Genomic DNA, 26,520 nt, shown 5'->3' on the forward strand with positions numbered 1-26,520 from the left:
TTTTCTTACAAATGTGTCGTTCTACCTACCCTAGATTGTGCTGCTATCATTTGGGACCCGTTCACTCAGACTAATATCAACAAATTAGAGGGGGTTGAAAACAAGGCTGCTCGATACATATATAACAGTTGCCGCAGTACACCCGTTACACATCTTTTAACCAAAGCAGGCCTGCCCACAATAACTGAGCGTAATCGTTCTGCACGACTTAAATTTTTGTATCAAATTATTAAAGGTCACTACAGAATTGAACTCACCGATTTGCTTGTTTTTTCATCTGAATATGCGACGCGGTCGCGACATGAGCTAAGTTGAACTCCTTTTTGGGTACATAATAACGCCTTCAAATACTCATTCCTTCTTATATATATATATATATATATATATATATATATATATATATATATATATATATATATATATACATTATATATATATATATATAGTAGTTGCAGGAGGTCTTGTCGTTCAATGGGCCAGGAAGACTTGTAGAAGAAGGGGTCACAACCTTGCAATTATCTTAATTTAATACCGACAGTTTCGGACGGAGGACCGTCCTTCCTCAGGGTATACACAAGAATGAACACAGTTTCTCATTTTCTACGCAGCGTTCGCAAAGGGTGAGGTGGAACCACTCTCTCTCCCGTTAGTGGAAAGGGACGCAAAGTCAGTATAAGCCGCAAGTGCTCCAGTCCATTTAGGGGGAAGAGGGTGACGGTTGCGAAGGACAGGGAAGGGGTAAAAACATATATGCACAAAAATATAAAAATAAAGGAAGCAAAAGTAACATTAAAAAATAAAAATAAATATAGGAAGGCAACGGCGGAGGTATGGGTAACAAAGCTATAGAAATAGATAGGGAGGGAACTAGTTGCTTCTCAGAAGGAATGTTTCGAGAGAAGCTCCCTTCGGTGTGGGTGGTGAACCCAGCAGAATTAACACAAACAATATTCTAACAAGGAAAGTACAAAGCAAAACCACAAATAAAACAAAAAAAGAAACACAAAAAGAAGAAAGAAACAAGCGCACGCATGCATGTGTACAGTGTATAACATCACAGAACGGACCGCTCCCCAGCGGTGCAGGTGTTTTGGACCGTTGTAACGTGAGTTACGAGTCAGCCACAACATTTAGAGCTGTTTAAGACAAGCCCGTTATCGCCACGGCGGAAGCGCGGCGCCGCGGTCGAGGGAGGCAGGGCGGCCGGCCAGACGCCGTGCGGGAACCCGATCCCGCAGCCGAGTGCCGCGGCGTCCGACCCACAGTAGGCTATTCCCTTCGTGCTTTTCGTCGCGAAGGCATTCGAGTACAGACTGGTTTTTCAAAAGAAGGGGCCGAAAGGACGGGTGAGAAGGAACCTAAAGAGTAAATACGTTCAGAAGAAAAAGAAAAATTAAGAAAAGTAAGAATGGGGTTTGGGGGACCCCGCAGAGTGCAGGCTTCATGGAAGAGGAGGGATTCCAGACGTTCAAATTGTTCTAGCTAGTTAGGCTTTTGAGGAAGGTAAAATTGCCCAAGTTTTCATTAATTCCATGTGTTAGTGTCCGAAATTTGTGTATGAAATACGACTTTCTTTGTTCTCTTTGGCGACTTGTTTGGAAACCCGATTGGAGAAGGATGACGTGAATGTTTTCGAATGCATGCTGGGGCAGGCACAGGTGCTTAGAAAAAGGAAGATTTGGCAGCGCGTGAGTATGGGCCTTGTGGTTGTTAAAACGCAACCTGAACGGTGTTTCCGTTTGACCGATGTATTCCATGCCACACACACTGCAGTGTAGCATATACACTACGTTCGCGCTGTCGCAATTCAGGGTTTCCCTAATCCTGAAGGTGAAATCGGAGAATGTTCCTTTAGCGATGGTTGTAGTCTGCATATGACTGCAAACCTTGCAACGTGGCTTACGGCACGGTTGACATCCAGGACTCGGGTTGGAGTTGGGCGTTGTTTTTAGACTTAACTAAAATGTCCCTCAGGTTCCTACTGCGCCGGTATACTGCTCTTGGTGGTTGTTTAAAAATGAGAGACAAGTGACTGCTTTGCTGGATAATATTAAAATGTTTTGATAGGATACTATTAACACGTGGAATGTTAGATGAATGCGTGAGAATAAGGTTGCTTGGCCTTTCACTATCCCGCGATTGTGGGGAATTTATTATTTTATTCCTGTCTAAACCACGAGCTTTCAGGATAGCGTCATCGACGATGGACGCTGGATATTCCTTAAGTAAAAGATTTGTTTTTAGCTGCTCAGCATGGTGGTCAAAGTCTTCGAGCTCAGAGCAAATCCGTCGGTATCTGTGAGCCTGTGAGTAGGGTATGCCAGTCTTGCAGTGCCGTGGGTGGCTGCTCTTAAAATGTAGGTACTGCTGGCGGTCAGTGGGTTTTTTGTAGAGGGTTGTCCTAAGCACGCTGCCTTTTTTCTCTATTTGAACGTCCAAAAAGTTTATAAATTTTGTGGAGATGCTGTGGGTGAACGATATGGAAGGATGAAATGCGTTATACCTCGCTATGAATGCCAAGAGGCTGGCTTCGTCGTGCGGCCAAATGAAAAAAATATCGTCCAGGAAACGTTTATAAAGGAGTGGTTTCAAGGACTGAGTGTCAAGGAATTCTGTTTCCAGTGCTGCCATGAATAAGTTAGCGTAGGCCGGAGCCATCTTTGTTCCCATCGCCGTGCCGTTGACCTGAAGATAGTGTCTTCCCTCAAATTCAAAGTTGTTGTAGTTCAGTACTAAGCCTAGGATTGCAGAAAGAGTTTCCTCATCAAGATGAACGGGGGGATCTGTCCTTAAGTATGCATCCACTGTCGCGCGTATGCCGTCTGGGTGGGGGATATTTGTATATAAAGATGTCACATCCATTGTAACCAAGAAGCTTCGGTTGGGAATTTTGAGGTTAGATATCACTCTGAGAAAGTGATTTGAGTCCTTAATGTAGGCCGGGATAGTTGGTATAATGTCCTTCAAAAGGAAGTCGAGGACGCTAGATATTTTTCCATTCTGTGATGTTATACACTGTACACATGCATGCGTGCGCTTGTTTCTTTCTTCTTTTTGTGTTTCTTTTTTTGTTTTATTTGTGGTTTTGCTTTGTACTTTCCTTGTTAGAATATTGTTTGTGTTAATTCTGCTGGGTTCACCACCCACACCGAAGGGAGCTTCTCTCGAAACATTCCTTCTGAGAAGCAACTAGTTCCCTCCCTATCTATTTCTATAGCTTTGTTACCCAAGCCTCCGCCGTTGCCTTCCTATATTTATTTTTATTTTTTAATGTTACTTTTGCTTCCTTTATTTTTATATTTTTGTGCATACATGTTTTTACCCCTTCCCTGTCCTTCGCAACCGTCACCCTCTTCCCCCTAAATGGACTGGAGCACTTGCGGCTTATACTGACTTTGCGTCCCTTTCCACTAACGGGAGAGAGAGTGGTTTCACCTCACCCTTTGCGCACGCTGCGTAGAAAATGAGAAACTGTGTTCATTCTTGTGTATACCCTGAGGAAGGACGGTCCTCCGTCCGAAACTGTCGGTATTAAATTAAGATAATTGCAAGGTTGTGACCCCTTCTTTTATATATATATATATATATATATATATATATATATATATATATATATATATATATATATATATATATATATTGTGGGGTTTAAAATAGGGTAGATAAATACGTATTCCCCGTTTAAGCGCGGCTGACATGGTTCAAAGCCGCGCAGACCCCACCCCGTGATCGCGAGCGCTACTGAGCGCACGCCGACCACGGAGGGCCTTGCTCTGCGGGAACAAAGGAACGACACACTGGCTGACACAAACAAGGCATTTATTGCTATAACAACAATAACGCCAGCTAGCAACAAAATACACTGAGGAATCGAGGAATGTCCGACTCACCAGCACGGCTACGAGCGAACGTTCGCCCACGGTAGGGCAAAGGGATAAACTCCGAGGCCGAGCGGGACGGGCTCGGCGGGAGCAAGTTCCGACCAAGAGGCGCCCGTCGACGAAGAGCGAAGCTGTGAGCGAAACGTCCGGTCGCTTCCCGATCCCAGGGAGAAGAGAGCCAGCTATCCCTCGCGCGCGCGCAGCAAAACGCCATCCGTGGCGCTCGTGTCGCTGCGACGCGAGCGCCCTCCCCTGTTAGTTAAAAGTAACCGTACCGAGAGGAGTGCTTTTCGGGGGCAGCTAACAACAGTGGGGTGTGCAATGCGGGAAAGTGAACGCACGGGACGAAGGCGTCCCCACAATATATATACAGGGTGTCCCAGCTAAAAGTAACCAAGCTTGTAAAAAAGAGGATGATCCCTAGCCGAGTGAGACCAACTGAGGGTTGTTGCCAGTCGCGTGTCCTAGTCTGTAGTATTTTTTTATTATGCAAACATGATTAATTAGCAGGGACTAATTAGCTAACTTTTTAATTATTGCCTACAGGAAGAAAGTGTCAATGCAGGAGTTGTAGATCCCTTAGAAAAATAACCGTTGGACGTGTTTGCAGCCAAGTACCACTGATACAACTTCTTTTATTTGGCTTAAAAGAAAGCCCGCGAAATACAAAAAGAGTCACGTGATAGGGAAGCAGTTTCAGCGCTCCCAGACGACCGGCCAAGCAACGGGATTCGCTTATCTTTGCAACGTTGTCCCGCACGGGTTTCGGCGTTTTGCGATGGTTGCGAGATATACGCCAGCAACTCTCGTATCGGTGCTAGGGCGACCGTTTCTTCAGCGCGTGACGGTGCAAGTTAGCGGCACGGCCACATTCCTATCACTCGAGGCGAGGTTACGCGTGAAAAAGCGCTCCATGCGAGCCGCGCTTCACTTCCTTGAAAAGCAGCACCCGCTCACTTTCCATGACGCATAAGCAGTTCCTGGCGCATATCTCGCCACCACCTCAAAACGCCAAACGCTGTTAACTAATTAGTATTCGCTAATTAATCACGTTTGCATAATAAAAAAAAACTGCAGACTAGGACACGCGACTGTCAACAACCCTCAGTTGGTCTCACTGGGCTAGGGAACATCCTCTTTTTAGCAAGCTTGGTTACTTTTAGCTGGGACACCCTGTGTGTATATATATATATATATATATATATACAGGGTGTCCGAGCGAACTTGGACCAAGATTTGTAAAAAAACAGCGTTCTTCAGAACTAAAACCTCGTGGATGTTGTTAGGGTTTGCCCAAAATTACACCGCCATTTTTTTCGCTCCTCTTATTTGAAAATTAGTCGAGATAAATAAATTAACTTTTTAAATATACCTTGAAACGTTCAGGCGTGAATAGGAAAGTTGTGGAGGTCCAAAAATGTTGTCCAACCCAGGCACTTCCAACGAGATAGCCTTAGCGTGGCCGTTTTTATTCTGGAAAAACGAAAGCCCGCGGAGTTTAAAAAATACCACGTGACAGCGCGCTCCCTGCGCCCGGATGCGCCGCGATTACAGCGCTCTCATCCGTGCTTTGTAAAAAAACTTCCCTCGCTTAGCGCCTTTCGTTTGCCCAAGACAGGACTCTGCGTTGTGCTTGGTTCCAAGATAAGCGCCAGTGGGTTCGGGCGGCAAGTGAATGAAAGCGCGGCTCCCGTTTTTCAGCTTCATTCACACGACCTTATCAGGCTTGTTATACGCGTCTTTTCTTGTTGAAATATTGCTCCCAAATTCAAACTCATAAGATTGCCATCGTTCCTCGGCATGCATTCCGCATGCTAACGTGAGAGTGCAGTTATCGCCGCAGAAACGGGAGCCGTGCTTTCTTTCAACTGTCGCCCGAACCCACCGGCGCTTATCTTAGAACCAAGCACAACGCGAAGTCCTGTCTTGGGCAACACGAAAGGCGCGAAGCGAGTGAAGTTTTTTACAAAGCACGGATGAGAGCGCTGGGGCGCGATTACGAGTCGCTCAAAATCGTTTCAATCGGAAAGTGTCTCAAAAAGTGTCTCATTTGCCCTGTTCCTATTGGTCGGTCGTGACCAGCGGCCATATTGTTTTTTTGCGTCACCAGCCGACGTCATAAAACGGGCAGAAGTGTTGACGTTGCTTACCTAATTATGCGAGCCGATTGAGACGATTTTTCGGGATTGGAATGAGTGGTCTCAAACCGCTTGAGACAGAAAATGGCGGTTGTTTACATGGCCGGTGGCCGCGCGAGCAACGGTGTAAGAGGGTGCATGAAGACGGTTTTGACGTGCCGGACGAGTTGTTTCGAGGTTTGGCATAGGAAGGAGCACAATGGCTGTGCGACGAACTCGCCGTTGAACTTGGAGGTGTGCGGGTGAGTGCGCGGGCAGTGGAGCGGCAAGGGCTGTGCGCGCCTTCGCCGCCGGTGGGTTTCAAGAAACCGTCGGAAATGAAGTAAACGTCGGCGTACCCTAACCGACTGTGAGCAAGTGTTTGCGGTCAGGCGCGGAGACCACTGTCAAAGTTAAGTCGCAGAAGGTGCGCGCTTTCCGGCGAGACCCCCAAGACAAGGCGGCGGCGAAGGAGGACTTCCGTCGCATAAACTTTCGCCACCGCAGTATCCCCGGCGGCGTCATCCGAGCATCATCCGAACGGAACGGCAACAACACCAACACGAATATCAAGTGCTTAACCCGAAGCGGGCGGCATGAGTTGGTTACGAGGCGGAAGAGTGATTGCTGCCGCAGTGACCGGGCGTGCCGGCTCTTAATTCCCGCAGTGAGATTGCAAGCTCCCAGCAGCTGCACCGGTCTGCTTCCGTATGTCGGCAGTTGCTGCAGTGTGATTATTCATGGTCGCCGGGTATTTTCTGAACAAAAATAAATAGAATCACGAATCGCCCTTGGAGCACATTTGCCATCGATAGCAGGCTAGGTGAGTTCACACTGGCGAGTCGCGGAGGTCGCGCGACAGGCTTAAATGGATTTGTTACGCTCCCTCCCCGTTTTACATGTGCTTCGCAAACCGTAACTAATTGACCGAAATCGGTCGCCTAGAATACTAGCGCGACGTTTGCAACTCGCTAGTGTGAACTTGCCTTAAAGCTGCCTTCGCCGGTTTTCGAGCCAAGCGCTTCTTGCAAATTGATCTCGGCAGACCCGTAGCAATCACTGCCTTTAAATAGATTTTTCCGCGCACTTAAGACGTCCGCACAGTACCTTGATTCTATGTAGTGTGTAAAAAAAAGGACAGCCGTCAATCAGCTGATTTTTTTCTGGCTGCCATGTTTACGATGGCTGAGTATGTGCGTGGAGGGATAAGGCTGAATCCATGGCTGAATCCTTTGGATCAGGCGGCAGCTCACGCCACCTAGCCGACGCTACCGACGCTTTTCCAGCGTCAGCGCACCCTCGCGGCAGCAAAAGGGACTGAAGAGCAAACTTAATTTGAAAATTGAGGACGCTTCTTCTTTTGCTTTATGTCGTTGAGTTTCAAACATAGTTTGTTAGCGAAATAAAACATTCTTCAAATTATGAACGGTGTGTTTAGAGCAAAACATTAGCATACGGTCCCTTATTGCGCAACTAAATGCTTCCTGGGTGGAACCCTACTATTAGACACCAAAACCTCGCTGCTAATTGGTTGATTCCGCGGTCAACGACTCACGGTGTCGTCATTTTGACGTCAGAGTCTCAAAATTGAGACGAAAACTCGCTATACCGTCCCTGTAATCGCGGCGCATCCGGGCGCACGGAGTGCGCTGTCACGCGGTATTTTTTAAACTCCGCAGGCTTTCGTTTTTCCCGAATAAAAATGGCCACGCTCTGTCTATCTCGTTGGAAGTGCCTGGGTTGGACAATATTTGTGGAGCTCCACAACTTTCCTATTCACGCCTGAACGTTTCAAGGTATATTTAAAAAGTTAATTTATTTATCTCGGCTAAGTATTTGTCACAGACCAGTGGAATGTGTCTCGTCAGGAATTCTCTCGGGGCTCGGCTATCGGCGAACGAAGCCGACTGGAATTCCAGGAGTGGAAAGTTCTACAGCGGTGCGCTGTTTTTTTTAAAGTGGAGAATGCAGGCATAGCCGACTCGACGACGCCTGTCACGGAAGACTGACCTTTTGCGTTCCCTCCTGCTCTCCCGCGCGGCGCTCTGAGGGAGCTGAGCGGGTTAATGCGTCCCCTCTGCCCCGTCGTCACCGCGTTGACAAAAGCGCCACAATGATGAAGGAAAGGGAAGAAGTATGCTATCTGCCGGCCCGTCCAGGTTGCAGAGAGCGGTTGGACAGTCGGGAGGAAATAGGCAGCTGAAGAGGTTGGGTGGTGTGTTTGCGGGCGTGGAGGGCCGAGTTACCGCGCCGAGGCACGCCTTCCATCGCACAAGGCCCGCCGCCGTCGAGCCATCGTCGCATCCACAACCACCCGAACCAGAGTCATCGCCGCAGCCCCCGTATGTGAATTGTCCGTCGGACTTTCTGCTTTTCTAGCTTTAACTTTTTGTATATTACTTCTTTTCATGCCCTGTACGCCTTCTTGTTCTCTGTAGTTGGATTTGTGTGTTCTTTGTATTCTCTCTCTCTTGCTTGTCGCGTTTCGTGTTTTGTATAGTTTTTCGGCTACTCCTCTGTTCGTTTTACCTGTTTTTTGTGTTTTCCTGCATTCGAGTAAATATTTGTTTTAAACCCGCAACCCCTTGAGTTCCTTTGGAGTACTGACGCACCGACACACGTGCACCACGCACGGGCTGACCGACCTCAAAAAAATAAATGTTGTACAACGCTCGCTTTTAGGCCACAGGAGAGCGTAAAGCGGCCCCTGTGCCTCAGCGGCTTGCACCAGGCAGCCGGTTGACGGGCGATAGTTGTGACAATAATTGGCGTCCGCGCGACAGGACCGGTCAGCTGCGTGTCGGGGCTGAGGCTCCGAAGGGACTAAGGAGAGGGTCGTGCTAGTGGTTAGATATCCACTGTTTCCTGAGCACGATGGCAGAGGTCGAGTTTGACAAACTGGTCGAGCAGGGAAGAAGCTTCGGCTTCGACGGGAAAGAACTGTTCTCGTGGATTGAACAGGAGCGTGCTAGGCGCCGAGAGGAGAGAAATGCAGAACGCACTTGGCGCAAGGAGGAAACCGAACGCGAAGCACGTATGAGAGATGAGGAGTTGGAGAGGCAACGAGAAGAATCCAATATAAGAATGGCTTTGCTAGAAAAGGAAAAGGAGGTGTTGTTGTTGAGGCGGGAACCCGTTAGTGTCTCTGAAACGGACTCCAGGTCCGGCTCGGAAGAGAGAGGGGCGGTTAAAGGGAACAAAGTGAACCCGCACAAAGTTATGCCTATTTTTAATGAACAGCGCGATGACCTCGATGCCTATTTGAGGCGTTTTGAGCGCGTGGCAGAGAGCCAAGGTTGGCCACGGGACCAATGGGCCACTTATTTGAGCCTGTGTTTGAGCGGCGAGGCTCTAAACGTTTTTAGCCGAATGTCCGCGCCCGATTGTACGAGCTACGACAAGCTGAAGCAAGCTCTGATGCTGCGATTTCGGCTGACGGAAGAAGGATTCCGAGAGAAGTTTAAGGGGGCATCGCCCATGAATGGAGAAACGTGCTCCCAGTTTGTGACTCGGCTGAGGAACTTCCTCGAGCGGTGGGTAGAGCTTTCCAGCACCAAGAAGGAGTATGAGGCTTTGTTTGAGCTGATGGTGAAGGACCAGTTCCTTTCGAGCTGTGCGGCACCGCTGGAGCTCTTTCTTAAGGAGAAAAAGGACCCTACCCTCGAAGAAATGATAGAAAGAGCGGAGCAGTACGTGGACGCTCACGCATGGGAAATTTTTTCAAAACTTGAAGCGCCAAAGAGAGAGCCGTCAGTAAGAGCCAGCTCTGATAAAAGGGGCGAAATGAAAGCCGAGAGCAAGTCGGCTGCGAAGCCGAAGGATTTGAAAATTCAGAAATGTTTCCTCTGCTCACGCCTCGGCCACCGAGCCGAAGACTGCCGCGTTGGCAGAATGGAGGGCAACAGACAACCTCCGAAGTGTTTCAAGTGCGGGCGAACAGCCCACACTAGCTGGAAGTGTTGGCAGAAGAGCTCGACGAAGCCAAAAGACGGCGCTGAAGAATCATCATCAGTATGTATCGAGGATGGATACATCGAGTTAAAAGATGGGACAAAGGTTCCCGTTGTTAGCGTCGGTCTGACTGATAAGGCTTTAACTATGAGTAAGGAGCTTCCTGTAGTCACCGGTTTGGTTGGCAACCAAAGGGTTCGCGTACTGAGAGACACCGGGTGCAACACGGTGATAGTGAGGAGGAGCCTGGTCGAAGATGCCGATCTCACAGGATTCAAATCTCCCGTTTGCCTCCTCGATCGGTCGGTTCTCATGCTTCCGGAGGCTTGGGTCGACGTTGACACCCCATACATCAAGGGACGGCTCCGTGCGAAGTGCGTGGAAGATCCCCTTTACGACCTCGTATTAGGCAACGTTGAAGGAGCCAGACATGCCGCCGACCCAGATCCCAGTTGGAAATTAGAAACGATGGCTGCGAAGATGCCGTCGTCAAAAGGGTCAGAGCCACCAGGGAGTGGTAGCGCTGCGGAGGTGGACGCCACCGGGGAAAATGGGAAAGCAGCTTCCGCAGACAGAGATGATGACCGGGCAAACGCCGTGCTGACGAGGGGGCAAGCCCGGGAGAATGGAAAACTACGAGGACTGAGAGTGTCGGTCAACTCTGAAAACGTAAGCAGCGAAGTCCTATGCCAAGAGCAGAAGCGTGACCCCACGCTGCGGGCATGCTTTGACCGAGTGGACCGGGTGGTACACAGCAGAAAAGGAGACAGCTACCAGTTTTTCCTCCAAGGCGGAGTTCTCCAACGCAAATTCACGTCTAGATTTGGACGGGATTACATTCAAGTAGTTGTTCCCACGAAATTTCGGACAGCTGTGCTCGAAAACGCTCACAGCGGTGTAATGGGAGGACATCAGGGCCCCCGAAAAACAGTGCGCAAAGTTCAAAGTGAATTTTTCTGGCCGGGACTGCAGGCCGACGCGAAACGTTTTGTCATGTCCTGCGGCTCCTGCCAGCGGACTACTCCCAGAGGCCACACATGAAAGGCACCCCGTGCGAATGTTCCAGTCACTGAGACGCCCTTGCAGAGAGTGATAACGTCGGGGCAGGCTACATGAGTCAGGTAGACTAATTGGCCCAGGCGGGTTGTTTAGATTGTGGTCACATCTTTCTAGTGTCAGTTTTCCTTTTTTGTGTGTCCGCTATCTTGATTACATGCAGTGATCATTTGTATACCCTTGACTGTGTCCACTGTGATGACGTTGTGTCGTAATATAAATGTAAGCTGTATGCTGTTACGATGTGACACGTGTCATGTGATGCCCGAATTGGACTTCATGAGGACGTCGACAGTGAGTGCGGTGCGCGTGAACTGACAAGCGTCCGCGAGATCGAGTGCAGATACTCTTGCGTGTGTGAAGAGACTGTCGTGACTGTGCGGTGGTCAAATGATTGAATAGCCGCTTGTATGGCTGTAGGTTGTAACATGTACGCCAATTTTGAGTGCTCATTGCTTTTTGTGTGTGTTTGTGACGCGGAACGGTTAAAACCTTTTTTCCATGTTCTCGTTGTTGATAGCGATTTGGCGTTGGTCTGTGCCTAGCAAAATATTATGGTATAATATTCTTTAGTGGGGGGCTGTGTCACAGACCAGTGGAATGTGTCTCGTCAGGAATTCTCTCGGGGCTCGGCTATCGGCGAACGAAGCCGACTGGAATTCCAGAAGTGGAAAGTTCTACAGCGGTGCGCTGTTTTTTTTAAAGTGGAGAATGCAGGCATAGCCGACTCGACGACGCCTGTCACGGAAGACTGACCTTTTGCGTTCCTCCTGCTCTCCCGCGCGGCGCTCTGAGGGAGCTGAGCGGGTTAATGCGTCCCCTCTGCCCCGTCGTCACCGCGTTGACAAAAGCGCCACAATGATGAGGGAAAGGGAAGAAGTATGCTATCTGCCGGCCCGTCCAGGTTGCAGAGAGCGGTTGGACAGTCGGGAGGAAATAGGCAGCTGAAGAGGTTGGGTGGTGTGTTTGCGGGCGTGGAGGGCCGAGTTACCGCGCCGAGGCACGCCTTCCATCGCACAAGGCCCGCCGCCGTCGAGCCATCGTCGCATCCACAACCACCCGAACCAGAGTCATCGCCGCAGCCCCCGTATGTGAATTGTCCGTCGGACTTTCTGCTTTTCTAGCTTTAACTTTTTGTATATTACTTCTTTTCATGCCCTGTACGCCTTCTTGTTCTCTGTAGTTGGATTTGTGTGTTCTTTGTATTCTCTCTCTCTTGCTTGTCGCGTTTCGTGTTTTGTATAGTTTTTCGGCTACTCCTCTGTTCGTTTTACCTGTTTTTTGTGTTTTCCTGCATTCGAGTAAATATTTCTTCTAAACCCGCAACCCCTTGAGTTCCTTTGGAGGACTGACGCACTGACACACGTGCACCTCGCACGGGCTGACCGACCTCAACAAATAAATGTTGCACAACGCTCGCTTTTAGGCCACAGGGGAGCGTAAAGCGGCCCCTGTGCCTCGACGGCTTGCACCAGGCAGCCGGTTGGTGGGCGATAGTTGTGACAGTATTCATATGGGAAGAGCAACAAAAATGGTGCTGTAACTTTAGATAAACCCTAACAACATCCACGCAATTTTAGTTCTGAAGAACGCTTAGTTTTTTTTATAAATCTTGGTATACAGGGTGTCCCAGCTAACTTGGACCAAGGTTTTGTAAAAAAACTAAGCGTTCTTCAGAACTGAAATCGCGTAGATGTTGTTGAGGTTTATCTAAATTTACAGTACCACTTTTTCGCTCCTCCTATTTGAATAATTAGTCGAGATAAATAAATTGACTTTTTAAATATAGCTTGAAACGTTCGGGCGTCAATAGGAAAGTTGTGGAACTCTACAAATATCGTCCAACCCAGGCACTTCCAACGAGATAGACTTAGCGTGGCCATTTTTATTCGGGAAAAACGAAAGCCCGCGGAGTTTAAAAAATACCACGTGACAGCGCACTCCGTGCGCCCGGATGCGCCGCGATTACAGCGCTCTCATCCGTGCTTCTTAAGAAACATCACCTGCTTCGGACCTTTCGTGCTGCCCAAGGCAGGGCTTCGCGATGTCCTTTGTTCCGAGATAAGCGCCACTGGGTACGGGCGGCAATGGAAAGAAAGCGCGGCTCCTGTTTTTCAGCGTAATTCACACAACGTTATCAGGATTTTTATATGCGTCTTTGCTTCTTGGGATCTTGCTCCCAACTTCAAACTCATGAGATTGTCATCGTTCCTCTGCATGCATTCTGCTAACGTGAGTGTGCAGTTATTGCCGCAGAAACGGGAGCCGCGCTTTCTTTCAACTCCCGCCCGAGCCCACTGGCGCTTATCTTGGAACCAAGCACATCGCGAAGCCCTGTATTAGGCAGCACGAAAGGCCCGAAGCGGGTGATGTTTCTTACAAAGCACGGATGAGAGCGCTGTAATCGCGGCGCATCCGGGCGCACGGAGCGCGCTGTCACGTGGTATTTTTTAAACTCCGCGGGCTTTCGTTTTTCCCGAATAAAAACGGCCACGCTAAGTCTATCTCGTTGGAAGTGCCTGGGTTGGACGATATTTGTGGAGCTGCACAACTTTCCTATTGACGCCTGAACGTTTCAGGCTATATTTAAAAAGTTAATTTATTTATCTCGACTAATTATTCAAATAGGAGAAGCGACAAAATGGTACTGTAACTTTAGATAAACCTCAACAGCATCCACGTGATTTCAGTTCTGAAGAACGCTTAGTTTTTTTTATAAACCTTGGTCCAAGTTAGCTGGGACACCCTGTATATATACAGGGTGTCCCAGCTAAATGTAACCAAACTTGTAAAAAAGAGGATGGTCCCTAGCCAAGTGAGACAAACTAAGGGTTGTTGACAGTCGCGTGTCCTAGTCTGCGGTATTTTTTAATTAGGCAAACGTAATTAATTAGCAGAGAATAATTGCCTAACTTTTTAATTATTGCCTTCAGGGAGAAAGTGTCAATGCAGGAATTGAAGATCCCATATAGAAAAATAACCGTTTGCCGTGTTTGCAACCAAGTACGACTGATACAGCTTCTTTTATATGCTTTAAAAGAAAGCCCGCGAAATACAAAAATAACCACGTGATAGGGAAGCAGTTTCATCGCTCTCAAACGACTGGACAAGCAACGACCTCTGCTAATCTTTGCAACACTGTCCCGAACAGGGTTCGACGTTTTGAGGTGGTGGCGAGATATGCGCCAGGAACTGCTTATGCGTCATGGAAAGTAAGCGGGCGCTGCTTTTCAAGGAAGTGAAGCGCGGCTCGCAATGAGCGCTTTTTCACGCGAAACCTCGCCTCGAATGATAGGCCGGGCCGCCGAACTTGCACCGTCACGCCCTGAAGAAGCGGTGCCCATGCGAGAGTAGCTGGCGTATGTCCCGCAACCATCGCAAAACGTCGGACCCTGCTCGGGACAGCATTGCAAAGATAAGCGGATGTCGTTGCTTGACCGGTCGTTTGGGAGCGCTGAAACTGATTCCCTATCACGCGGTTCTTTTTGTATTTCGCGGGCTCAGTTTTAAGGCAAATTAAAGAAGCTGTACCAGTGGTACTTGGTTGCAAACACGGCAAACGGTTATTTCTCATGGGGTCTACAATTCCTGCATTGACACTTTCTTCCTGAAGGCAAAAATTAAAAAGTTAGCTAATTATTCTCTGCTAATTAATTACGTTTGCATAATAAAAAATACCGCAGACTAGGACACGCGACTGGCAACAGCCCTCAGTTTGTGTCACTTCGCTAGGGCACTTCGTCTTTTTTAAAAGCTTGGTTACATATAGCTGGGACACCCTGTGTGTGTATATATATATATATATATATATATATATATATATATATATATATATATTGCCACAGTGCTGACACTCTGCACGCGCCACCTGGTGGCCTCGGCGAGCCTCGTCTGAGAATACGGCTGTGCTTGCCGCTTCCTGCTGCGTTTGTCGGTGACATTTGGTGGAGCCGTGGGGGTACCATCCCATGTACGCTGACCCCAACGACAGCCGTGACGCTTCTCCCCAACGCGCGGACACCACACCCGTCCACAAAGCGAGCCGTCGCCCGCGAGGCCTGCAACCCGAGTTTGAGCCACTGACAAGGCCTGTGAGAGCTATGACGTCCACCACTGGCAGCCAGACAGGTCAGTGCTCCGGCAGTGCTCCGCCGTTCGTCCTTCTCGCACCTCGGTCGCCACCATCCTTCCACGGCGACCGGTTCGAGGATGTAGAGGATTGGTTGGCCAGTTTTGACCGTGTGGCCACATTCAACCAGTGGGACGACGAACGGAAACTGTTGAATGTGTATTTTGCACTGCTCGACTCGGCGAAAACATGGTTCGAGAACCACGAGGCGTCCTTCTCCAACTGGGGAGCTTTTCGCCGCGAGTTGCTAGCCACATTCAGCTCGAGCCAACGGAAGGAAAATGCTGAGATTGCCCTTCTCTCCAGGTCACAGCAGTCCAACGAGAGCGTGGCCATGTTTATAGAGGACATGACACGTCTCTTCAATCGGGCCGACCCTGTCATGCCCGAAGCTGCAAAGGTACGGCACCTTATGCGTGGGGTGAAGGAGCAGCTATTCGCTGGCCTCATGCGCGACCCTCCGCTAACCGTCGCCGCCTTCGCCAAGGAAGCTACGAGCATGGAACGTTCGTTGCAGGAGTGGAGTGCCCGATACGGCCGTCAGGCGAATGTAGCGGCCACTCACTACTTCGCGTCCTTGCCAGGCCCAGGGGACGAGGCGCTGCGAGAGGTTGTAGGGAGCATTGTCCGCGAAGAACTGCGACACCTCCGCTTGGATGCTCCGTCGGCAGGCATACCTTCAACAGGGACGTCATCCGTGACGAAATCCAGCGAGCGGTGCAGCCACCACCAGCAGCACTACCACAGCCGCACGTCCTGTCGTACAGCGATGCCCTGCGCCGACCTGCCCCCGTGCCGCAAGCGTTTCGCCCCGTTGCCGGACCTCCACCACCCCACCGTTACCTGCGCCCCGTTGAGCAGCAGCAGGACCTGCGCCCTCCTATCAGCAAAGCGCACGTGTGGCGCACGTCCAACGATCGCCCGCTCTGCTGCCACTGCGGGGAGCCTGAGCATATTCTGCGGCACTGCCCGTATAGGCGTATGGGTTTGAGAGGATTCCCGCCGGACGCGCCTCGACCGCGCTATGGTGAAAGACCGCAGGACATAGATGAGTACCTCGCCGCTCACGTGCTGCCCCCGACGACCTCGCAGCAGCACCAATCGCGATCACCATCCCCGAGGCGCTTTGCTTCGCCCAATCGGCCCTCAACCTCTGGTCAGACGCACGTCCCCTCGCCGGGAAAACTGAAGACGGCGTCCTCCGGAGGTAGAGCCGCCGCCACTGCACAGAGTCAACAGCCTCCACCCGATGATTCGACGCGACGACCCGGCCAGCGACCACCCGATCCGACGACCTCACCGACGTGCTGCGAACGATTAGTTTCAGCTGAACTTTTAGTTACCGCCGACAGTTATCAAGTGATCGCACTCGTCGATACCGGCGCTGATTTTTCCGTGATGAGCAGTCAGCTCGCCACGACCCTCCGTGATGTTCTAACGCCTTGGTGTGGCCCCGTGATCCGCACCGCCAGTGGCCATGTAGTGACGCCGATCGGCGTCTGCACCTGCCGTATCCAGATCCGAGGTCTTACTTTCACTGGCTCCTTTGCCGTATTACGTGACTGTTCGAAAGATCTAATTCTGGGCATGGATTTCATTCGAGAGTATGGTGCGGTCATCGACCTTCGGGAGCTCATGGTATCTTTTTCCGCCCAGCGAGCCGTTGACACCAAAAGCGAGCCCAGCACAGTAGTGTTTCGCCTATGTGACGACCACATAACGATTCCTCCGCGAACCAGCAAATTCGTCACAGTCGAGTGTGATAGCAGCACCGGCACCCTTGGCATCGCTGAAGCGAACATGTCGCTGCTACTCGCTCAGAAAGTTTGTGTAGCCCGAGGCCTAGCAGAACTTGCTAACGGTCGTACCGTCATCTTAGTCACCAGCTTTACCTGTGAACCGCAACATCTAACGAAGACAGAGGTCGTCGCTTATTTTGACGAGCTCGGAGAGTGTACCAGGCAGTGTTCTTTGTGCACGACGTCAGACCTCGACGACGCGACGGCTACAGCCACCCCGACCGACGTAAACCCGCACCTCTTGGCCAGTCAGAAACGCTGCGTAGAAAATCTCATTTATTCCTTCCGCGACTGTTTTCCATCAACTTCCAAGGTGCGACAGACGCCGCTTACCAAGCATCGAATTATCGTTGCTGACGACCAAAGACCACTATGTCAGCGCCCATATCGTGTGTCTTCAAAAGAACGTGAGCCATCCGCCGCTAAGTTACACAAATGCTCCAGGACGACGTCATACAACCGTCCACGAGCCCCTGGGCATCGCCTGTTGTCCTCGCCGCGAAGAAAGATGGCACCCTCGGGTTCTGCGTGGATTACAGGCGTCTCAATAACGTCACGAAAAAGGATGTGTACCCTCTGCCACGCATTGATGATTCCCTCGACCGCCTGCGCCATGCCACCTACTTTTCGTCCCTTGACCTACGCAGTGGGTATTGGCAAATAGAGGTGGACGAACGCGACCGAGAGAAGACCGCCTTTATTACGCCTGACGGTTTTTACGAGTTTAAGGTGCTTCCTTTGGGCTTGTGCTCAGCCCCTGCCACATTCCAACGAATGATGGACACCATGCTGTCTGGCCTGAAGTGGCAGCCGTGCCTCGTATATCTCGATGATGTCGTGATCTTCTCAGACGCGTTCGATGAGCACCTGAAACGTTTGCGTGCTGTTTTCGAGGCCATGCGTTCCGCTGGTCTCTCTCTCAAACCGGAAAAATGTCACTTTGCGTTTCATGAGCTGAAGTTTCTTGGTCACATTGTGAGAGCTCGAGGCGTTAGTCCAGACCCCGAAAAGACGGCCGCCGTAGCTGCCTTCCCCAAGCCCACAGACAAACGGAGCCTACGTCGTTTCTTGGGCCTCTGCGCCTATATACTATCGCCGGTTTGTTCATAATTTCTCCAAGCTGTGAGCAGTCATCATTCACTGTGTTGGCTGACGAATCTGAAAGATCCCTAGGGGCGGCTTGCTCGATGGAGCCTTCGGTTACGAGAATTTGATGTCACCATCGTGCACAAGTCCGGACAGAAACACAGCGATGCTGACTGTCTGTCCCGCGCTCCTATTTCCTGCCCCGCGGACGAGTCCGACGACGATTCCGCTTTCCTCGGTGCTGTCACCCAGTCCAGTCTTGCCCACCAACAGCGGGCCGACTCCGAACTACTTCCCCTCATCGAGTATTTCGAAGGAACCGCTCCATCTCCTCCTCGACTCTTCAAGCGCGGACTGCCATCGTTTTGCTTGCGTGATGGTGTCCTCTGCAAAAAGAACTACGGCCCAACGGACACTGTCTATCTTCTTGCAGTACCTACAGCGCTTCGTGACGAAGTTCTGCGTGAATGCCACGACGACCTTTCTTCGGGCCACCTCGGGTTTTCCCGCACGTTGGCGCGCATACGTCACAAGTACTAATGGCCCAGGCTTGCTGCGCTTCTCCACCGCTACGTACGAACCTGTCGTGAGTGCCAGCGCCGGAAGACGCCGCCGACTAAACCAGCCGGGCTCCTGCAGCTTATTGATCCCCCACGCCTCCCATTTCAACAGCTCGGCATAGACTTACTCGGCCCATTTCCGGCGTCTTCCATGGGTAACCGGTATATTGCTGTTGCCACTGACTATCTTAGCTGCTACTGTGAGACCAAGGCCCTTCCTCGTGGTACCGCAGCCGAAGTTGCACATTTCTTCATTCACAACATTGTGCTTCGTCACGGAGACCCTACAGTCGTATTAACTGACAGGGGAACCGCATTTACGTCGGCATTAACGAGCGAGATACTTCGTCTCAGTGGCACCAGCCATCGAAAGACTACAGCCTACCATCCGAAAACGAACGGACTGACTGAGCGGCTTAACAAGACAATTGCCGATATGGTTTCGATGTGCGTCGACGATGACCATGGGAACTGGAACCGGACACTGCCTTACATCACGTTCGCGTACAATACTGCGCTACACGAAACGACACGCTTCACTCCGTTCCATTTGGTGCACGGTCGCGAAGCCCTGACCATGCTGGACGCCATGCTTCTCCCGGACCCTGCTCCTTCTTCTGTCGTGGCCGCTGACCAATTTGTTCGTGACGCCGAAGCCGCTCGCCATGTGGCTCGACAACGAATCCGGCGCCAACAACAACGCGACGCCAAGCGTGACAACCTCCGCCGCAGGGAGGTGATTTACACACCCGGTGACGGTTGACCAAGTCTGGGTGTTGAGCCCGATCCGTTTGCGAGGGCGCTCTGAGAAGCTTCTTCGCCGTTACTTTGGTCCCTACCAGGTGTTACGCCGCCTCAGCGTGGTGACTTACGAGGTGCTCCCACAAGGAACTGTCCGGTCCTCTCGACAACCGATGTCCGAAGTAGTCCACGTGGCGCGAACGAAGCCGTATTGCTCCCGTTAGCCCCTCTTCACGGAGACACTTGCGCCGTTAACTTTCCGCCTTACCTTTATTATTATTTTTATTTCCCCGCCCGTGCGGCATCGAGCCGATGCCTCTTGGAAGGGAGGGGGGCAATGCCACACTGCTGACACTCTGCAGACGCCACCTGGTGGCCGAACCTTGGCTCCCAGCGCGTGGCCGAGCGTCGTCTTTGTATTGCATGAGCTCGGCGGTTCGGCGAGCCTTGTCTGAGAATACGGCTGTGCTTCCCGCTTCCTGCTGCGTTTGTCGGTGACAATATATATATATATATATATATATATATATATATATATATATATATATATATATATATATATATATATATATATATATATATAATTCTCCTCGACATTGTGTTTCTTTGTTTCGGAGCAGCAATTTGCACTGTTATTACTTGTTTGCCTACCCCTGTTTTGCTAACCTGCTTAGTTTTCTTTCCCACCCTGCTAAAATCCCAACATCGGGATTGCAGTATCAGTAAATAAATAAATACCCGGCAAAAACCACGCGCTAGAGAACCTCCGTGGAATTTCCCTCACATCTGGTGTGGGCGAACTCATGAAACTCGTGGTCCTCAACCGCCTCCTGCACTACGTGTAGGATACCTCATTCTGCACTCAACCATGCCAGGTTTTTCACTCCCAGCTTTCCACACAATACGTCACGCTTCAGCTTTCTCGCAAGATCGTGAACTCTTCCTTCCAGGTAGGCACAACCGCTGTCCTGGCTCTGGACCCCAAAAAGGCGTTTCACAACGTTGCATAAAAAGCCATTCTGACCCGCTTACCCTTACAAAAATTGCTTTTGTGATTCTTTAGAAAGTCTTTTAAATTTACTCATTAAAATGTAATGAGTTTCTTTTAGATCTGTATGGAATTTTTGTCCAGAGTTTCAATAACTAATTGGCCACCGCATTGTTATAGGAACACGGCTAACGTCCTTTAAAAGAAAAACTGTAATGAGTTGCTTTAGAAACTCCTTGAGGAGTCTCTTTAGAAACCCTTTTGAGCGCACTCATTTCATTGTAATGTGCTGCTTTTGAATCTGTATAGAATTTGGCTACAGTGTTTCAATAACTAATTGGCCACCGCATTGCTATAGAAATGTGGCTAATGTCCTTTAAAAGAAATTCTGTAATGACTTGGTTTAGAAACTCCTTGAGAAATTGTTTAGAAATTCTTTTGAGTGTACTCATTTCATTGTAATGTGCTGCTTTTGAATTTGTATAGAATTTGGATACAGTGTTTCAATAACTAATTGGCCACCGCATTGTTATAGGAACACGGCTAACATCCTTTAAAAGAAATACTGTAACAACTTTCTTTTGAAACTAGTTATATGAATTTTACGTAAATCCATTGGAATGCATTTATTTCATTGCAATGTGATGCTTTTGACACTGTATAAGATCTGAGTAATGAGTTCCAATAACTAATTGGCCACCACATTCCTATAGAAGCCCAGCATGTACAATGTAACATATATGATGTAACCACTGATTGCTGTAAGCATGCAAGAAATCATACAGAGCAACAGCACACGACATACAATCAACTAACTTTATTTCACTTAGCAACTTTTACAGCAGCTTATGGAATTGAACGTTTGCAGCTCCTGGCGAGCCTTAGTAATTAGCAGCATTTATGATGAAACTGATAGGAGACATGGCACACGAACAGTACGAGCACATTTTATTTTGAGACAATCAAGTAATTTTAGATTAATTTTCTGCGCCACATGTGCAACGAAGATCACACCTCAAAGAGAGTATGTTTTCACGAAAAAACAGTGGAGTAGCGACCCAAACAAATACTGCCTAGCCTTCTGCCTTCAACAGCTCTTAGTATATGCCTGCCTTAATTTTATTCACTTATGCCCTACATAAGGTACACAATGCTAGTCGGAGCCACAGCAAAAGGCTAGCTGCATGTTCATTCTGTGAGAATTAAAAGTTAGAAAGCACTGTATACCTTTATGTAGTATTCTGAAAGGATATCATTTACAGCTGTCCCAAGGATTGTGTGCACAGCAGAGTGAACATGATGAAGGAGTCACAATTGTTTAGAAGAGGACACGTGAGATCTACTTTCCAGAATTAAACTGCCTCTTGTTAAAAAAGTACACGCACCTAATTTTGGTGGCATACTTTCTTCTCCACAGTAATGTGGAAGACACTACTACGCATGGATCACCGGGTGGTATTCAGCTGCAAACTATAAATAATTTATAATTGAATTTTGCTCTCATGCTGTTACGGTTTCAACATCCGAACAACGAATGTAACGTTAACGTGCTCTTATAGGTCACATGAGGCATGAAAAAACAGCAAATTGCTGCTTCTTCATTTGTTGTCATTCCGGCTGTTGAGGCTGCTTGGCTTTAGCATTGTAGCAAATTAAAAGGACAAAGCAGGGATTATATCAGTTGCTTCATGTCTCCTAGACCTGTAAACACACTTTGATGTCACAGTGATCGTTCTGCTGTTGAAACCGAAACAGCATGAGAAAGATATTGAACTTTAAATTATTTAGCGGGCATACTAGAATACCACATAATAATCCATGCCTTACGAATCATTACAAAGCAGAAAACATGCACCCAAAAGTTAGGTGTCTGTACTCCTTTGAGCAGGAATAAATTCTTAATTTAAGCAAGACGCAAAGTACAAGAATGACAAAACAGAGTACATTATTCATTTCTACTCTACATGACTAAAATCGTCCCATGAGGATGCAAATTTCAAGGAGTACTTTGTCTGATACTGAGCAATAATGAACCAGATAGCCATCCTGCATATTACCGTTTGCTACAAGGACGTGCCTTTGTTGGCATTTTAATTCAGACTGGTTTGCACTACTCGCTATTAACCACAAAAAAGCTGTACATCAAATCTCTGACTGTGCCAACAAAAGAACTGGTTTCTTTCATTACATATATGTAACTTGTGTTTTCCTACATTGCTTCACATGTACAAATTGATCCAACCATAGGGAATACAGGGCGGCCAGAATAGGATGCTTGACAGTTGGCTGCTCCATAATCCTTGTTAGGTGACAACATAAGCTGTGAATGTCATCTGTTACAGCCCCCTTTCTTCACTCAACTGCTGCTGTCCACAGACAACTAATACTATACCTATGCATATGCTTTCCTGAGCTGAGTTTAAGTGTTGCCTGGATTCACAATGGTCAGCTTGCCCAACAATCTAAGAGACCATCATAAGCAGGCTGCAAAATTCACTGCTAAAGAAAGCTATGATATGCTGCAGTAATCAAGTGAACTGAACAAAAAGAAAAATGAGAAGAAAAGCTATATTCGGTTTAGAGTAGAAACAAAACAAATATTTCGAAAACCAACCTATTTCATTCCTTTGTAGTAAATAGTAAGGAGGATAAATGTGCTGGGATATTAACAACCAACTCAAAGCACACATTTAAAATATGCAAATGCTTGATACAAGATCTGACTTCCTAACTATGCTGGTATAGACATATTTAGTTTAGAATTCATCTTTTAATTGAGTGCATTATTCTGAAAATAAAAATTGGTCAAAAGGAGGCACTGTTGGTTCATATCGGCACTTCCATCTATTCTTTGGATGTGATCTTCATTGTGCATATCCCACAGTACAATAATTCAATTGCATAGACACCAGCATTTCCATTCATAAACTGTGCTGATCACTTGCAGTAAGCCAATGATGTGACATGGCCGGTAGATTATTAGGTACATCATTGTTGTCTGTGCAGAGACGAGGAGGTGTCAGGTAGGCACCACCCATGCTTGCCAGTCTGAAGTACCCAGATGTCTGCCTATAGGCCAAAGAAAAAAAATCAGTCAGTGAGACCTAGCACACAACTGCTTTCACACTAATGCAAACAAAAGCATCAATCATATCATAATCTACAAGCAGTAGTACTCTAGTGATCTAGCTTTGAAGAGTACTAACAGCACAATACAGAAAGTATATGATTTCAAAATAAATGGCATGTACACTTCGAAAAGAACTATAAACACCACCCAGCTGTGACTGATACTGCTGCCAGACTAGAACATTTCATAAGAATGAATAACTATTACATTAGCCCGTAACACTATTCATCTAATACATATTTATTGCCACTATAATGCAGTGACAATCACAATCACTTTTTTTAGAGAACTAATTCACCTGTCTTCTGTGTTTTACAAGTGACTGATTAATTGCAGTAAGTAAATTAGGTGCAGTGAAAACTGAGAACAGCTGTCACTCAACCTCAGTAGCTCACAGGCAGCACAAAGCGTCTACATCTGAGTCTCTGGGAATGGCTACTCAAACACAGTAATTGCACTCACTAAACATCTGACAAGATGGTGATGCCGACGACCCCCTCGTTAAGCAAAGGGATGGATTCTGATCCTGCTGCATTTAGAAAACTTTTCACTTCCCTGCTCCACTAATGCTGGATTGACACTGCTGAAATAGTTGTAGAAAGATATTAAGTGCGTTAAAAATGTCACATAACTATTTTAAACTGCTAGCCAGTATAATCCATTGCATCCATATAAATGACTCCATTCAGTTACATAAATTAAAAACACGATATCTCTAGCACTCTGGTAGCGAGATCAATAAAGCTATATTCCAGTTGCTGCAGAAAAGCAGTGAGATTACAGCCAGGAAAATGAATCAGCACCAATACCACAGACATAACAAAACACAATATAAAATAATAAGCTTTTTACGGCATGACACTACAGTGCAAGTGGGAACATCTCGGCCAAATCCAAGTCTCAGTACTTCTCTCTTTGATAAACTCTGGAGAAACCGCATGCGTCCCCATAAATTCCTACGAAATAAAAATGTTTCAAAGCATAGTCAAAAACATCATGCGCAGTTTGCGATGGTACAGCCGTAAGTGTGCAATTCATTTTTGCGCCAGTACGAAGTAATGCCAAAAAAAAAACCAAAGCCAGTGCCCACAAACACTCTCTATGAACGAATAACGCCGGAAAGAGATTACCAAAAGTTATTTTCGCGGCGAAACTCATCCGCAACATTCCTCTTGCATTTGACGTGCGCAACTCTAGTCGGTTGTAGCTACATCGTCATTCCACTTCTAGGTACTGAACGGCCTGAGTACTGTGAGCATTTGTAACGTGGACTCGGCAGACCATGTTTTGTTCAGCTTGGAATTATACCCTGTACACACGCACACATACAAACACGAAAAAACTAAACGCCGGGAACTACTGCCACTGAGAAGCATACGTCGTTCCAACACAGTGCTTTCCGCTCGTTGGTCCCAATCATCGCAATAATGAGCACAACGATATCATGAGAGTAAAAACATGCAACTGTACTCCATGTCACAACTTCGTCGCTGCGGAGAGGAAGTTATAGGCGCGAAGCGACGGTTTCCGTGGCTGTGTGACAGGTTCGCGGTCACGTGCAAACAGCGCACATGCGGAAGCCGTTGCATCGAACTCAAACTTCTACTGCACTCCGAAGAAGTTGTCAGACAACACCCAGCAGCATTTACAGCACTTCACGCACCCCAGTACAACATTTTGGCAGATAATTTAAAGAACTGTACTCACATTCGTAAGCAATCACACAAGGTCGTTCGTTCTTCCACGTTGATGCCGGCATTGTCACGGCGTGGTGCAGGGCGCAATACGACGTCCAATATCTTGAGAAGAACTTCAGGTGCTTCAGAAGGTCTTTCGAAGCGCGCAGGTCACGCACCAGTTTTGTAGCACATTCGAAAACCACAGCACGAAAACACCACACAAGGCGCAACAGCAACAAAAAAAAACTACGCCCGAAACGCCACCCGGCCGGCCGGCAACAAAAGGAACATGGCGCCGCTGCTGACGACTTTGGGATTGGACTGGATTGGCTTCGGTGTGACTTTTTTTTTATTTTTTGCCGCTGCTCGTGGACGGAGTTTCGGTTTCTGTTTCCTTGGAAGAGCCGGTAACTCTGTGGTGCGAAATTCATTCTGTGTGGCAGGACTCATAATTAGAAGTGCTGGCATTTCTACCAACGTGGTTCTAGACGCATCTCCCTCCCTTGAGAAGGCAACGCCTGGTTCAGCGTCCTTGAGTCGAGGATCGACTATCAGACTGCGCGGTAGGCGTCCGCATGAAGCGCGCGCACATCTGCTCGGACTAGAAAAGCCAGCATTGCACCTAACATAGAGCTAATACGCACCTAACGACTAAATACTCAAGGTGGGGCCATGCCAGCATGGTAAAGGAATTTTCGTCACACAGTGAAGTTGAATTGTAGGCCTGATAGGTGGTCTGTTGCAAAATGTGGGAAGCGCTTAAAACAAACAATATTTATTAATTTATGTCTACAGATACTAGCGAAGATAAAAAAAAGCACGTTAGGAACATAATCTTAATAATGGGCCTGTTTACTGTAGCGGCTGCCCGTCTCAACTACAGGTTTACTCTTTTGCAAAACTCACGAAGTCAGCCTCTCTTTACAGCGGAAGGGGTCTTTACCATTGAGGTCATTTTTTTTTTAAGAGGGGGGGGGTGGCAGAAATCGGGTGCAGCGCTGGAGAAATATATTGTCCGAAAAATGTCGCGCGCCTCTTGTGCACGCTTCTGCCTTGTGTTGTTGCGGCGATAAAGGAATTAGGCGCAACTCTGTCAAGCCGTCAAATGAACCGTCACCACGCTGCAGTCGCGACGGAACGGTGAAAAGCAGCTTTGCCAGGCCTCAGTGCTGCACCCAACTCCCGACCCTCGCGAGCCGCAACGCCATGGTAAAAGTGTTTTTGCGATGCTGGAAAGGTGACTTACGAAGTTTTGGAGAGGTTCTGCTAATACTGCACCGAATTACTGTCGCACAGTGCGCCGTGTGCTTGGTCGGCAAACATTGCTCGTGGTAGAGCACTTGCGCAGCGTTTATGCTATAGACAGGACGCTACGGGAAGAAGGCCCATTTTTTCGCCAAAAA

The 26,520-nt window shown here is 48.3% G+C and overlaps 1 long non-coding RNA gene across 1 annotated transcript; it reads right to left on the bottom strand.

Annotated features, from left to right (window-relative positions):
• Positions 1-21,110: 21,110 nt before the first annotated feature.
• Positions 21,111-25,741, bottom strand: LOC149357725 (uncharacterized). The gene is made up of 2 exons (XR_016291870.1): positions 25,146-25,741; positions 21,111-23,373 (listed from the first exon to the last, which is right to left on the bottom strand). It is a non-coding gene; the product is annotated as an uncharacterized LOC149357725 (long non-coding RNA).
• Positions 25,742-26,520: the final 779 nt, after the last annotated feature.

Source organism: Amblyomma mixtum, chromosome 3, assembly GCF_055824585.1.
Source record: "Amblyomma mixtum isolate Tamu chromosome 3, ASM5582458v1, whole genome shotgun sequence".
In the NCBI taxonomy this organism is placed as follows: Eukaryota; Metazoa; Arthropoda; class Arachnida; order Ixodida; family Ixodidae; genus Amblyomma; species Amblyomma mixtum.